This window comes from Spermophilus citellus, assembly GCF_964194105.1.
Source record: "Spermophilus citellus genome assembly, chromosome: 3".
NCBI classification, from domain to species: Eukaryota; Metazoa; Chordata; class Mammalia; order Rodentia; family Sciuridae; genus Spermophilus; species Spermophilus citellus.
The window spans coordinates 223097525-223114403 of NC_138184.1; the positions used below are offsets into that span (position 1 = coordinate 223097525).

At 35.5% G+C, this 16879-nt stretch overlaps 1 protein-coding gene across 1 annotated transcript in view; it reads left to right on the top strand.

Moving 5' to 3' along the window:
• The window catches only part of CNTNAP2 (contactin associated protein 2), a 1934648-nt gene that overhangs the window by 711852 nt on the left and 1205917 nt on the right, over positions 1–16879 (top strand). The window lies entirely within an intron of this gene.

The window sequence follows — 16879 nt, forward strand, 5'->3', positions numbered from 1 at the left end:
AACAGCCGGTTTAGACCTCAAGGTCAGGTGACAGTCCAAAGGTTTATAGGTTGACTTTTGAGGTCCCCAGGTTCCTACCCCCTGTTACTGTGGGGAAGGACGTACTAGCATTTCTATCTAGTCAAGGCAGAACACCAGCCATTCACCACTACATTTGAATGAATCCTTAGGCTGTTTGCTCAGCCTCTGGCATTGCTTACAGACCAACGTATACAAAGTATCTCAACGATTGGCTCTGGTATTTTTTTTAAAATAGAAATTCTTTAGCTTCTAATAAAGCAATAATTATGAATATTTTATTGTTAAATAATCATGGACTTTGGTATTTTTTTATTTAGAACATTTCATATTTTTATTAAACTAATCTGTGGAGTATATGTGTGTGTTTGATAGACAATATTACAAATATATGTAGATATATTTTCTGAGATGGGGAACTCACTGCATTGCCCAGGCTGGCATCAAACTGTGGGCTCAAGTAATCCTCCTGCTTCAAAGTCTCTCAAGTACCTGGGGCCACACTGTGTCCAGCTTAACAAAATTTTAATTTGCTTCTCTCTCTCATAGTATCTTCCTTAGTCCATTCTTAGCTATCAGAACTTTGTGTAGAAAAAATTTACTCTCTGCTATTTTTCATTTGTAATTTCAACTGAGTTCATCTCAGAAATTGAGCTTTTGTAAGACTTATTCCATCTAGGCTCTGGATATCCTGTTTAGAAAAGTTATGTGCCTCATATGGAGTGCTCCACACTTACAGACCCTCAGTGAAGATTTGTGGAAGGAGTAAATATTCAGGTGAATGGATCTCATCCTACAATTTCTACTCCTGCTCAGTATAGTAGCCAGGCCTGTATTCTTTCTATTTCTGTAGCTTTCAGATTTTATCTAACCAAAACAATTTTAAAACAGCAAACCATTTCAATTGCTTTTGTTATGATAGGAATGATATAAAACTTATGAAGTAAATATAACATTTTCATAGCTACAAATGAACTCTTCCTAAAACAAAACCCCAAACAATATCTGCATAGAATCAAAAAATATGTGTCAGTTTATTGTTAAAGAATACATACATTTTCATGGGCTGGGGTTGTGGCTCAGTGGCAGAGTGCTTGCCTAGCATGTGTGAGTCAGTGGATTCGATTCTCAGCACCATGTATCAATAAATAAAAAATAAGGGTCCACTGACAACTAAAAAAATTAAATAAAAATACATATATTTTCAAAAGGATGATACAATGAAGAGGTTCTGTTGCTCAATAGATATGAAAATAGACATCACCAATAACTTCAATTCAGCCTTGAAAATTATTCTTGAGCCACAGGTTTCAATCAACATGCAGATATTCTTGAAAATTTGACTAAAAGAATTTGTGTTGACAGGAGAGCTTTGAGGTAGTCCTTAGTCTTTGCTTACTGAGATCAAAGCAATCCTGGAAGATGATTTACTGTACAATTTCAATAGAACCTTACTCTTTTATGTCATCAGAAGTATAATTTTCTCAATCTGCTTATTGGAAAGGGCAAAAAAGTTCTCTTGTAAGACTTAGACATGTATTTTAATAGTTACAAGGATGGCTGGTTTATAACCTTGAGACGTGAAAGATTTCACATGTGCTATTAGAAAAGCATTTTTTATTTCTTCAACGTTGAAAACTGAATTTGCCAAAAAAGACAGATTTTGCTTATCATCATGTGGCAATTAATCAGTGACTATAACCCAATGATCTAGAAATGAATTAATAAATCCAATTAAAGGATTCCAAGGTTTCTCTAGAATTAAGAATGTATATAGAAAGTTACTCTCAGAAATTGAAAAAGTTATTTTGCAAGTAAAATCTAAAAAGTTAACTTTAAAACATACTGTAAAAATCTTATTTGTATAAAGATATGTGATACTATTCACAGTATAAAATAATATGCATGCACTCTTGTTTTATCAAGCTGTTAGCCAGTTTTCCAGCACTGAGAAAAAAATACCTAAGAAAATCAACTTATAAGGAGGAGAGATTTGCTTTGGTTTATGACTGGTTTCTGTCCATGTCTGCTCAGCCCCATCACCTTCAGCCAAAGGCAAGGTAGAAAATCATGGCAAGGAGCACAGGGTCGATCCAAGTTTCTTACTTAATGTCATCAAGGAAGCAAAGAGAGAGGAGTAAGAGCTGAGGTCCCCAAATCGACTTCTAGGGCACACCCATAGTGACCTCACTCCCTTCTACTTGGCTCCACCTCCTAAAAGCTGAACCACCTCCAAAGAGTTCCACAGGTTTCAACCTAGCTTTGGTCCTGGCCTTTGGGGACCATTTAAGATCCAGATCCTATATTAACATGTTATAGTTTTACAAGACAAATTGTGTTAAAATATCTGCAACTAAAACACTGTGGTCCTCAGCAAGAGAAACAATAAGAGAGGTAAATAGGGAGCCCACATCATGGGAACAAATTTTTACTCCTCACACTTCAGATAGAGCCCTAATATCCAGAGTATACAAAGAACTCAAAAAATTAGACAATAAGAAAACAAACAACCCAATCAACAAATGGGCCAAGGACATGAACAAACACTTCACAGAGGAGGACATACAATCAATCAACAAGTACATGAAAAAATGCTCACCATCTCTAGCAGTCAAGGAAATGCAAATCAAAACCACCCTAAGATACCACCTCACCCCAGTAAGATTGGCAGCCACTATGAAGTCAAACAACAACAAGTGCTGGCGAGGATGTGGGGAAAAGGGTACTCTTGTACACTGCTGGTGGGACTGCAAACGGGTGTGGCCAATTTGGAAAGCAGTATGGAGATTCCTGGGAAAGCTGGGAATGGAACCACCATTTGACCCAGCTATTGCCCTTCTCAGACTATTTCCTGAAAAACTTAAAAGAGCACACTACAGGGATACTGCCACATCGATGTTCATAGCAGCACAATTCACAATTGCTAGACTGTGGAATCAACCCAGATGCCTTTCAATAGATGAATGGATAAAAAAATGTGGCATTTATACACCATGGAGTATTACGCAGCACTAAAAAATGACAAAATCACGGAATTTGCAGGGAAATGGATGGCACTAGAGCAGATTATGCTTAGTGAAGCTAGCCAATCCCTAAAAAACAAATACCAAATGTCTTCTTTGATATAATGAGAGCAACTAAGAACAGAACAGGGAGGAAGAGCAGGAAGAAAAGTTTAACATTAAACAGAGACATGAGGCGGGAGGGAAAGGGAGAAAAAAGGGAAATCACATGGAAATGGAGGGAGACCCTCATTGTTATACAAAATTATATATAAGAGGTTATGAGGGGAATGGGATAACAAACATGGAGGGAAATGAATTACAGTAGATGGGGTAGAGAGAGACGATGGGAGGGGAGGGGAGGGGGGATAGTAGAGGATAGGAAAGGTAGCAGAATACAACAGTCACTAATATGGCAGTATGTAAAAATGTGATGTGTAACCGATGTGATTCTGCAATCTGTATTTGGGGTAAAAATGGGAGTTCATAACCCACTTGATTCTAATGTATGAAATATGATTTGTCAAGAGCTTTGTAATGTTGTGAACAACCAATAAAAAAATTGTTAATGTTATTGTTTCTATTCTTAAAGGTATGGGTTATATTTATGCACAATTGAGTGTATTATCTTAATTTTAAGTTTAAAATATTTTCCATTGGCATTTTTATACTACCTTTCTATAAAACATCTAAATATGTAAAGCTTTTGGTACATTAATATGACTTTTTTTTTACATTTGAGCCACAGTATATGAAATTATTAAATCTCCTTCTTAAAAATCTAATATTTATAGTATTTTAAAAATTTCATTAGTTTTCTGTTGCCAGATATTTTTTCCAAACTCATCAACAAAGTTTTAACTCTCTTTTCCACTATAATCAAATTTTTAAAGTCATAAGCTTCCTCATATATATTAGCTTAATTGTTTTATTTTTCTGAAATAGCCTTCCTATGACTTTCCATCCTCCTGCTCCTGTCTGAACTGTTTTACTACCTGAACTTGTCAGTACCAAGACTTCTCTTGCCATAGTCCTTAGTATTCCCTTCACATTTGTGAAATTCTCCGAAACATTTTAGACTCCATATTTTCCAAATTCCACATCATTCTTTTTTTTTTCCTTTTTGACATGTATATTCCCTAGTACTTCGGAAAAGGGATGTGAAAGGTGCATTTTTTGTTTGACCTTTTATATTCACAGGTCTCCGTCTTTCAGTCCAATCTGTCGCCTATTATTGGAATCCTGGACACAACACTCTGCAAGTTGGGTAGGGCAACTGGAAGAAGACATGGGGTTCTTTCAGTTGCCCCTGGATTTCCTAAGCAGAGATTTTCCTCCAGCCTCTCTGGAAAGCAAGCCCCCAGCCTTCTACCACGAGGAAGGGGTAGCTGTCTGGCTGTGCAGGATGGGAAGGGAACTTGGACTCTAAAACTTTTTATACAGAATTTTAGCCTTTTCCCCAGCCCTACCTTGGCCTTGACTTTCAGAGGTTCCTCTTGTTTTGACTTCCTGCAGTTTTCAGATTTTGCAGATTGTGCAGTGCAAACAGACTCCATTCTTTGCCCTTTACAACCCACTCCTCCAACTCAAAGCAGACCTTTAGAGTTAAGCTGTACCTGCACTCGTAAACCAAATTAACCATCTCTTTTTTCAGGATCTATTGTGTGTACTTCATCCTTTCCTCCTGTCTTCTACACTTTTGGTATGTTAGCCCTTTTACCTTTAAAAGAAAAAAAAACACTTTACTGTCTTATTTGTTGAATTTCACATATCTTCTTTTTAGTATCTAAATTAGGTGACACCATTTACAAGTAAGTTTATACTTTCTGCTGGATAAATAATACTCACTGGTATTGTTATACCATAATTTTGTAAAAACCCATATTGTTACATCTAAGTTGTTCTTTTTTTTTTTTTACTGATAATACATTACAAACTAGCCTTGTATAAAATCATTTTATTATTTTCAAGCACTATTAATATGGGTATACTTCCATACCAAAATTTTTAACAGTGGTGGCTCTGGGTGATGGGTTCATAGGATTTTTGAATTCAGAACTTAATTATTGCATAATTTTCAAATGTCAGCATTAGACTTATATTCACATTTGTAATCTTAAGGAGAATAAAAGGAACTTTGCTAAATTTTTAAATTAATTTGAGTTCCAACAGGGAAAACATTTTTTTACACCAATTCCTATCACATTGAGTTCAGTGCTAGAAAGAAATTGCTGGCAATATGTAATTATTAATTTCTAGGCTCTGCCTCTTACTACATATGAAGCAGGACTCTGACGTCAGAGCTGACAGAGCTTTGACTGAACAGTTAGCTCCTCAGCAGCGACCATGAACCTTCATGATCACTAGTTGTTATTGTGGCACCAAGGATGGAAGCCATTAAGAAAGTTCAATATGAAAGGTGTTCATGAAAAATGAATACCAGGTTATTTATGACAGTTTTGGAAGATCAAGAATAACTACATTTAATTCTTTTGAAGATGATGTTAAGGAACATCTCAAAAAAAATGTTCTTATATCAAGAGATTTAAAAAGTGAAGGTCAACCATTGAAATTTATGCACTTATGAGAATGATGAAGCTTTTGAAGTTTAAATTGTTTCATAAAGTTTGGCTCCAGAGTTTCTTTATTTCTATTTATAAGAAACAATCTGGTTTGGTCTATCAATTTCCTCAGAGTTGTACTTTCTTGGACTTAACTGGTTTATTTTGAATGATGAGGAGTGGCTAAGGCAGGGATTTAAAAGTAAAATACAAACATAAAAGATATGATATTGAAAATGTTAGAATACCTAAGTAGGTACAGTTACAACACTTTAATATGTGAGATATCATTTGATTATGTATGCTACATTCTATTTCCAAGAATAGCCTGACCTCATCCAGAATGAAAGCAAGTCCCCCCATTCCACCTCTGTGTTAACAATAATCCTTTCTCACTAAGGCTGGCTAGTTTGTTAATTTAAAGGTTAGGCTCTATGTCCTTCACAGTACTATGTTTTCTTTTTAATTTGATTTTCCATGTGAAATTATTTTGTTAATCTTCTAAATCCTTTTGAAACTTGTTGTGCTGTTTTTATTTTGCATATTCCTCATTAGCCCAACCAGTTTCTTGAGGGCCAGAAACATATGCAATTATTTTCTATCCTCTATGCTCATCTATTGTCTCATTCACCAATCAACAGATATTTACTGAGCATCTTTACACAAACCTGGGTGTTAGACATCAATGATCTCAGAAATATGACAATTCTGATGAATGAAGTGATTGCTGAAGGTAAATTTACATACCCATCATTGTTCTGCCTAGGGTCGAGTACAGAAAATTGGCAGTGCAGGCTAGCCCTGAGTACAGCACAAATGGAGACTTAGCATTTACAAGAAAAATATAACTTTGAAATGGATCTGTATCATTAACTATTCAGCATAAACAGCACAGGAAAGAATAGAAAATTTAAAAACCACTAGATATTGACCCCGGAAGAAGCCCATCATTGCCTTATGAATTTATCCCCAAATGAGAAAAAGTACATTTCTCTTTCTTCCGCATAGAACAGCATTAGTTGATCTAAGCAAACCCTAGTAATACAATTTGGCTTCTTACTTTACGTGATAGTTCAGAATTTCACAGTAGGAGTTCCATTTGAATTCTTCGGTGTGGCTCATTTTCTACTTGGGGAATCTGTTCCACACCCATTTGCCATCACTATACCTAGCAGATTCGGAATTCAATATAGGAAACCTGTCTACTGCAAATTCAGGATCGTCTCTCATCCATTTGTGAGAAACACATAACAAAGGGGACATTTAGAAGATCGTTCTTTTTTTACTTCTTTCTGAAATCTCTCTTCAAGTGAAAGAAGTAGTCTAAAGTGATTTTCTATTCAATAGTACTGCAGAAGTTTTGGGAAAGCGACTGCCATTTACCTCCCAGAATTTCAGTATTCCCATGAGAAAGAGAATCATTTTTTTTTTTATTGCTTGACACTTTTTTCTTTGTGATACTTTATTCTTAACCCCTCAGTTTTTTTCATATGCCTATAGATAAAGAAACTGAGTGTCTTAAGAATGTGCCAATTTGACAGTTAAAGAAAACGATTTAGTAGGCAAAATGTTTCCTTTGGAGAAAGTACTCAGTAGTTTCAGTACCTAGAGGAAAATCTAACGCAATTCAAGAAAGATGGAAAGCCAAAGGAAGCCAAAACGCTCTAAAAATTATATTTTTTTTCAGTACTTGAAATTCTTTCTTAACATACTGTAAATGAGATTTTTGTTTTCGGTTTTTGACATTTTGTTTTCAGTAAACTGACATTTTGTTTTGAACACTGTTGGCTTATCCAAGTCCCACAGGACTAATGCTCGCAGCAGAGTTTGAAGTGTTGCCAAAGTAACCCTGAAATCTGGTTTACAAACGGGAAGTGTTTCAGCATAATTGCCAATTTATACCTTCCGAAAAGAGTGGCAGGGCTCATCAGTGCTCTCTAGATTTTTCTCCATATAAATATATATATATATATATATATATATATATATTTTTTTTTTTTTAATTTAATATTTTATTAATGTCATGAAAAACGTGTACATGCCTCATATTTTTGTCCTCCCCTTTACAAAAACAGAATGTAGGGGTCTTAAATGTTGTGTGTGCCCGTGTTACAGTATTATAACTGTGATGACAGGGATCCATTTTCGTGGACCATGTTGGCCAAACCGTGGGTTGAAATTAAATTTAAACTCCATAGAGATTGTGAAAGTTTACTTTTCCTTTGACTTTTTATATTCCTTTCTGGGAACTAGGCATTTGCTAGTGGGAAATCATGATTTCGGTTCGTTACTCTCTATGCTTGTTCGCCTCATGATACCACTTTTATGCACCCAAGATAAGAAAGAAATCTCTGCAAATGTGATTTGTAAATCACTCTCCACTCAAAATTTGCAGGCTTACCATTCCTATGTCAAATAAAAGTGCTTACTTACCAAGGCTTCATATTTTTCTCTTGGCTTTAGAAAGGCAGTTCATCATATTGTTAAAGATTTTTGTCTATAGTTAAAGTGGTAAAATGGGAAATACCCATGTTTAACTATCATGCCTCAGTGAAATGCTGGATGCTTCCCTGGTATTATGTCATTGGTTGACTTCATCTGATTTTACTGCACATGTTAGTTCAAAACAGAACACAAGAAAAGGGGGAAAAACCATGTATGTCGTTCATTCCCACTGATAAGCTCGTTTTCAATTACTCTTTTTTCAAGAGTCAAAATTTTAGATTTCTCCCATTAGATGATATTTTTATATACCATTGATGACATTTCCAAATCATTTCGAGATTTGAAATACAAACCCATTTTTTTTCTATTTCCACAAAAGGAAATATTAAAAAACTACCTCCATCTTGGTACAAATATAAATAATAAAAATGTCTCTGATACTCGTTCTCACATTTTATCACCTTAATTTTGGCAGTTATTATGTGTACCTTCTAATGGACTAGTAGATGTAGCAAAGCCAGAAACAGAACTTTGTGACACAAAATTAGATTATCTCCTGAAAAAATGAGTTTTTAAAATCCCATTTATATGTCTTCCCTACAAAATTTTCCCCCATGCCTTTTGAATGGCGTATTTGCCAAGTTATTGCTATACTTGCATCGATCGATGGTCATTGATCTATCAAGTAGACCTCCTCCTAAAGGTGATAATTGAAGGCAATGAATTGATGGGACTTTGAGGCAGGAGGAGTTGATAGGGTGGGAGTGTGGTGTGGCCATCAAGCCAAAAGAGCTGGAAATGGAGTAAAGCTGGAATGAAGTTTTCGAAGATTACATCTGAGAGGTGGAATTTGGAGACCATATAAGGCTTTACAGGCCTTGGTCAGAATTTCGTATCTTATTTTGTACACAATCAAACATCATTGGATATTTACTTTATTTTATCATTTACATATTTGTTTATCATTGAGAAATATTTAATCTGATGTATGATCAAAAAATCTAGTTTGAATACTGCCTTAGCCCAGTTTTTCACTGCTATGACCAAAGACCTGACAAAAACAACTTTAGAGGAGAAGAGTCTATTTGACACTCAAGGTTTTACAGGTCTCACTCCCTAGACTGCTAACTCCTTTGCTGTAGGTCAGAAATGCAGCAGATCATCCTGGTGAAAGTACTTGGGGGAGGACAGCAGTTCAGGGCAAGACAATCAGGAAGCAGAGAGAGTGCTCCATTCACCCAGGACAAACCCTCTACCCTAAAGGCACACCTGAGCAACCCACCTCCTGCAGTCACACCCTACTGCCCACAGTTACCATCTAGTGAATCCATTCAAGTGGATTAATGCACTGATTAAATTAGAACTCTCACAATCTAATCTTTAATGTTCACCCCTTACACTGTCTCTCACATGAGTTTCTGGTAGATACCTCATATCTACACCACAATAGGGTCGGTGTGAAAAATATATTACAGAACAGCTAGAATGAAGGATGTTTTAGTAATCAGTAGATGATGTTTGCTGCTCTAAGGTGGTAAAAAGCACTCAGATTCTGGCTCAACAATAAGGACAAATGAGATAAATACAAGTACCAACTTTAACAAATCACTTTCATTATAGAGATGTTTCCCCTCTTTGGTTAAAATTTATTTCCTAGGTGTTTTTGTTTTCATATTGTAGCTGGTTGTAAATTGAACTTTTTAATCTTGATTGCATTTTCAGAAGCTTCTTGTTTAGTGTACAGATGCTACTAATTTTTATATGTTGATTTTTGTCTCTCACAATTTTACTGGATGCATGTATTCATTTGAACAGTTTTTTTTGTGGGGAGAATCCTTAAGGTTTACTATACATAAGGTCATGTTGCCTGCAAATATAAGCAACTTAGCTTCTTTAACAATTTGGATACTTCTTTCTTTTTCTCTACTAAATGTTCTGACTAAAATATCTGTTAATATTTGAGTAGAAATGCTGAGAGTGGTATCCTGCCTTTGTCTGGATCCAGGAAATCCTTTCAGCCTTTCCCCACTGTAAGACGTTGACTGTGGGTTTGTCATACACAGCCTTTATTACACACAGACATGCAATAATTTATTGAGAGTTTTTAATTGTAAAAAAGATTTTGAATTTTGTCAAATGCTTTTTCTGCACCTGTTGAAATAATCAAGTGGGTTTTGCCTCATTCTGTTAATGTGATGTACCACATTTACTGATTTGCCTTTGTCGACCAGCCTTGCTTCCAGGGTAAATCCCACTTGATCATGGTGAATGATTGTTCTTTAATGTCAATGTTTAACATTTAATGCTAATGAATTTAGTTTGCTAGCTGAGAAATTTTCACCTGTGTTCATCTGTGGTTTTCTTTTTGTAGTACCTTCATCTGACTTTGGGTTCAGGGTAATTCTGGCCTCACAAATGAATTTGGAAGTATGTTCTCCTATTAGAGTTTTGGAAAAGCTTCAGAAAAATTGGAAGAAATGAAATTAGTTCTTTAAATGTTTGTTAGAATTTGAGAGTAAAACCATGAGGTTCTAGGCTTTTCTTGGATGGGAGACATTTCATTACTAATTGCATTATTTCACTTATTAATTGATCTGCTGAGATTTTTTTGATCTCTTTATAATTCCATCTTGGAAGATTATTTGCATTAGGACTTTATTTGTTCCTTACAGTGTACCTAATTTCTTGGGGTAAAATTGGTCATATCACTCTCTTGTTATCTTTTGTATTTCTGTCATGTCAGGTGCATTGTTTCCTTTTAAATTTCTGATTCATTTATTTGTTTATTTTTCAATGTCTGATTGGCCCAAGGCACACACCCCCCGCAAGTGTTCTGCCACTAAACTATGTCCCTATAAATGTTTGCTGTCTATATTTAGGTGCTGCACTGTTGGGAGCACATAATTGTTCTATCTTCTTGATGCATTTTCCCCCTTTACCGTTATTTAATATTTGTCTTTTTGGTCTTTTTGCATTTTTTTTTTACTTAAAGTCTATTGTCTCTGACATAAATACCACTACTCGTGGTTTCTTTCAGTCCCTTCACATTCAGTTCACATATCCTTGCCTATATTGCAGGTAGAGTAGTGTTGAGTCTTTTTCTTTTTATTCATTTAGCAACTCTGAGTATCTAGTTTGGAGAGTTTAATCATTTTACCTCCAACATAATTATGCATTAGATCAGGACCCACTATTGCTATTTTGTTCATTGATTTCTAGTTGTTTTGTAGAATTCTTTGTTCCTTTCTTCCTCTGTTGCCATTTTCCTTTGTGGCTAAATGATATTCTATAGTGATATGTCATAACATCTTGCTTGTATTTCATGTGTATGTATTACAGACTTATCCTTTTTGGTTCAATTGAAGCTTCCAAAAATGTCTTCCAGCTATAGTTTACTTTAAGATAATAACTTTGGGGCTGGGGTTGTAGCTCAGTGGTAGACCACTTACCTAGAATATGTGAAGCACAGGGTTCAATTCTCAGCACCACATATAAATAAATAAAAAGATCCATTGACAGCTAAAAACAAATTTTTTAAAAAAGATAATTTGATAACAGCATCAAAAAATTCCACTTTTACTCTCCCACGTTGTTCTCAATTTTATGTCACATTTAATATTATTTTATATTGCACATTCATTAACAAATTTTTGTAGCTATTTTTATTTTTAAGTTTTGTCTTTTAACCTTCATCCTAAAGATAAAAGTAATTTACATATCATTATTACAGTATTAGAGTATTCTGAATTTGACTGCATACTAACTTTTACCAGTGAGACTTATATTTTCAAATGAATATTTTGTAATTAATTACTATCCTTCCGGTCAACTTTAAAGAATTCTCTGTAGCGTATCTTATAAACAGTCCTTCAGTGGGGTACAGTGGTGCATGCCTATAATCCCAGAAGCTTGGGAGCCTGTAAAGGAGGATCACATGTTTGAGGCCAGCCTCAGCAACTTACCAAGACCCTAAGCTACTTAGTGAGACCCTGTATTGACAAATAAAAAGGGATGGGAATGTAGCTCAGTGCTAAAGAACCTCTGGGTTTAATCTCCAGTAATCCCTACCACCCCACCCACTAAAAAACACAGGGATGGTGATCATGAACCCTTGTTTTTATTTGGGATAATCTTTATCTCTTTTTCATTTTAAAATGACATGTTTGCTGGGAAATTCCCCCTTTAATATTTTGCATATACAATCTCACACTCTCCTGGGCTGTAAGATTTGTGCTGATAAATCTAGTAGTCATATTGGAACACCTTATGTTATTCACTTCTTTTCCTGCTTTCAAAATCTCCTCTTTTTCTTTGGTCATTGTCAATTTGATATTAAAATGTCTTGGAATAGTCTTATTTAGATTAAATCTTATTGGAAACCTCTGACATTTCTGTATCTGAATATTGGGGCTTTTTTTTTCTAGGTTTGGAAAGTTTTCTGCTATTATTTTCTTAAATAAGCTTTCTACTTCTATATCTTTGTCTTTACCCAGTTTTATCACAAATGTCTCAAATATTTGCTCTTTTGATGCTTTTACTTAATTCCTGTAAGCTATCTTCATTCCTTTGCTTTCTTTTTCCTCCTTTTCAAAAAAAAAAAAAAAAAAAAACAAAAAAAAACCTCTCCTCAAGTTCATATATTCCTTCTTCTGTTTGATCAAAAATGCTGTTGATGCTTTCTATTAGATTTTTATTTTGTTCATTATATTTCTCAGCTTCAGGATTCTGATTTTTAGTTTAAAATTTCAACGTATTAAATTTCTCATTTCCGTGCTTAGTTTTCCTCATTTTACAGAATTACTTCTCTATTTTTCTTAAAATTTACCGAGCTCTCTTAAAAAGAAAGTTGTTTTGAGTTCTTTATCAAAGGATTCGTGTCTACATTTTTCTATGATGGTTGCTCGCACCTTATTTTGTCTGTTTGATGATGTCATGTTTCCCTGAATGTTCTTGATCCTTGTGGTCATGTGTCAATGTGTCATTTGAAGAAGTAGGGACACATTCCAGTTTCCTCAGAAAGGTTTTACTGAGAAGTACCTATGGCATGCATGGAATTGGGCAGCAAAAGCCCATGGTAGCTAATGCTGGTGTGATTTTGCCATAAGTCTGGAGCCCATGGTATCAGGCACAACACTAAGACATCCCAGCACAGATGCAACTGGCAACTGCAGAAGCCAGAAGCTGCTTATGCCTTCCTGTTACCAAGGGCTGTGCAGAATCTGGGGCTGCTGAGGTTGACTCACAAGTGGTGTAAGCCTCCTGAGTACCTGCAAATACAAGAACAACTGTGTCCAGCTGTGCGCCTTCCTTGAAAGCATGTGCATCACTATTTGGCAGGAACATGTATAGCAGGACTTCGCACAATTTTATGTCATCATGTAACTTTGTGTGATTTAAATATGGCTAAACAGGAGTGGCTGGTGTTTTAGCCTTCATATATGTAAGATGTTCTGGCATAGATTTTTCTGACTCAACCCAGTAATATTTCTGTTTCTGCACTAGGATGAATTAGTTGCAATACTGAGGTTCAAGTATCTGTAGTTCATCAAATTTTGAATGAGGTTCATAACAGAAAAAGGAAAATGGAAATAAGAAGTAAAAACATTTAGTATGATAGGATTGGGACACACCATTAATTGAGAACTCTTGTTTTATGCCCAGCTTGGTGAGTGAGTCAATCATACAATCATCAATCCCTCTTAACTTAAAATTAGAATCATATCTTTCATACAGCACTAGAATCAAACTCATGCTGACCAGTTCTGGTCTGTGTAGTCTTTCCACAATGAACTGCAATCAACCTTAGGCTATTAATGATGGTGTTATTCTTCTTAGAAATCATGTTGGAAATGTTAGGAAATGTGTGTAGATCACTTTCTTTAATCCTTCATCTTACATATAAAAAAATAGATCAGACCAGGTACAAGAGTCTATTTTCTTTACACTTTATATTTGAACAGTCTCCACAACAGGAAAGCTATTGGCTATTGTGCTGTCTGTTCCTGAAACGCTATCACTCCCCTTCATCTTATTTTGAGGACAAGGAATGTTGGATTCAAAGGCAGAAAGTTGGAGACTTTACTACTGGTAAAACTGAAAAATTACTATTCATAATGCTCACCCTTCCTTCTTTCCTTCCTTCCAACTTCAAAATGCCCTGTAGAATCAAACACACATCTGACCCCTCAGGGATGAATCCACCAGACCAAGGAAAACTCAGAGAAACTTTTCTGTGCCCTTCTCCCTCTCTGTAGTTTTCAAAAACATATAAATATCAAGTTTATTGTTTTGGTTATGATTATTTTTCTGAACATAATTTCATTTCATGTCATAACAAATAATCTTTAGACACTTAGGTTTCCAGTATTGATGGAATAGATGTCATACAAAGCATTTTAAATTTGACCCACCTAGTTAAAAGCATGCTCCACAGACTACCATGTAGCTCTGTTTACTCCAAACCTTTTTTTCTTTACAAAACATGTAGTCCTGTGCCAAGTCTTATACGATGTGTTCCTGTCTGTAACATCCCGGGGATCCAATTCACATTGAAATCCTTTGCAGATTGGCACAGCACACAGAAGGAATAATTCTAACAGTACCAAGCCTAAGGGGATTTATGATTCAGTGGAAGCCGGAATAAAACAATGGTTGTAGCCAATGTGCTTAAAATATAATACTTATGCAAATTAAAAAACAATTGATAGCAGAATACACTACAAGGGCCCTCCTTAGGGCCTTCCAAAGTCCATGTAAATGATAGACTTAAGCTTCAATTGATCCATACATCCAAAAGATGGATCCATCTTTGAATTTAAGGTATAGAAGGAAGGGTAGACCAATTTTGATGGTCAAAGAATACAAAGCCTAGGTTTGCAGATATTTCTATAAGTCATAAAGATATTCTCAGGATATGTACAGCTCCCCTCAGAACACTTTCCCTACACGGAAGCAGACAGAGGATGACATTCCTACCAAGACTTATCCCTTCCTCATCTTTGAACTTCAAGGGTGCTCTGGATTCTGTTTATCTGGTCCTCAGCTTTGCCTCCAGTGTGATTTGTCCGCATTGATTAATGAATCTAGGTGGTCCCAAACTTTCGACTTGATCTCAGCTGTTCCCTCCACTAGCTTGCATTCCCATCTCCATACTTTTGAAATCTGTCAGTTTAGACACACCCTCTAGGCTTCTGGTAGAATCACAGCTTAAAAAAGTTTCTTGCAGTATTCAGTGATAACCATTTCTTACAAATAATTTAATTTCTTATTTTGTTCTATCAGTCAAATCACAAGTTTCTGAGTTAAAACTGGATGAATTTCAAACCTCAGTCTCCTGTTCTGTGGCTTAAATCAGAGATTTGGTCACTACTCCTCATATTCCCTTTTCTCTTTATTGAGGGGTGTGCAGATCTGAACCAGAGCTCCTAAAACATCTCCCTGACCAAGGTCCACCCTGTGGATGGAGCTGGGCGAAGGCAGCAAGATAAACAGCCCCAGAAATGTTGAAGGATATGAGCATAAAGCTTTGGTTATTCATTTATTTATTGCCTTTTTAAAATGTAAATTGGGTCTTGTTAGCAAGTTGAGGAAAACAATAGCACCATGATAGTAATATGTGTGAAGGATTTGGCAGAAATTATTGTCTATCAGTGAGGAAATCATTAATACAACCCCAAGGACAAAATGTGGTTTACCTGACAAGAGAAGCAGTCACAATGTGATCCTGCCTTTGGTACCAGAGGCCCTAGGCAGGAGATTTTCTGATTTCTTTAGAAAATTCTTCCTGCATATGAAATTGGGCACCCCCAACAATTGTCTGGAATAATTATATTATTTGAGAACACACATTTGTACAGCCTGGTTTTCTTTAAAAATGCTGACAAAAGATTCAAGATACATGATTAACAACTTTCTATCCCAGGTAATCCTAATTTTTGCATTTTTATCCAAGAAATTCTTTTTGTTGCCGTTTCTAAAGGAAACTCATAGATCACAGAAGCTGAAGATCTTCAGTAAATTCATTTATTATCCCTTTAACACACATTTTTCTTATGCAGAGCCTCCAGAATTTCTGAGCTTACAAATATTTATCTTCACATTCACTTTTAAAAGGAAATTCAAGCACATATGTTATTAATTATAGCAGACCACTCTGAGATAGTTAATAATGAATAAATAAATAATAAAGATAGTTAATCTTTGCTGATAGTTTAAGATTATATTCCATGGGATATAAAATTACATCTATTGACTTTCTTGGAACTAAATGAATAGACCACAGAATCTGTCAGGTGTTAAGGTTGGATTCAATGAAGACAGTTATGGGTAGAACTGGACAATATGGATACTTGTGCTATTTTATATCTGAGTGATTGGCAGCAGGCACAAAGAAAAATGTGATAAGAGGTTGCATAAGAATTGTTGTTCAAGAAGTACTGATACCTTTTAGAGTTATAATCATCATAATTCTTTAGGGGTTGCATATATCTGGACTCAAACGTGTCACTGGCTGTCGACTTGCATTAGTTTAAATTAGTTGCCTCATTTCATGAGATGATAGGAATACTATCTCAGAGGATTGTGGAATGGATAAAACACAACTAGACCCATAAAGTTCTGTTTCAAATCCTGGCACTTGGTATTATTCAGTAAAGCCTAGCATTGTTTTTTCCTCATCTGGACTAATAACTTGGGTACAGATTTGTAATGAAGATTACAAACTGCACTGTTTGTAATGAGCATAAAACCATGCCCTGTACTTATGTGGTCAAATATTAGAATCCCTTCTGAGCAGAAGCTTTTTTAAAAAAATTAATATTAGTCACTGCTCCTCAAAGTGGCTGTGAATTTGAG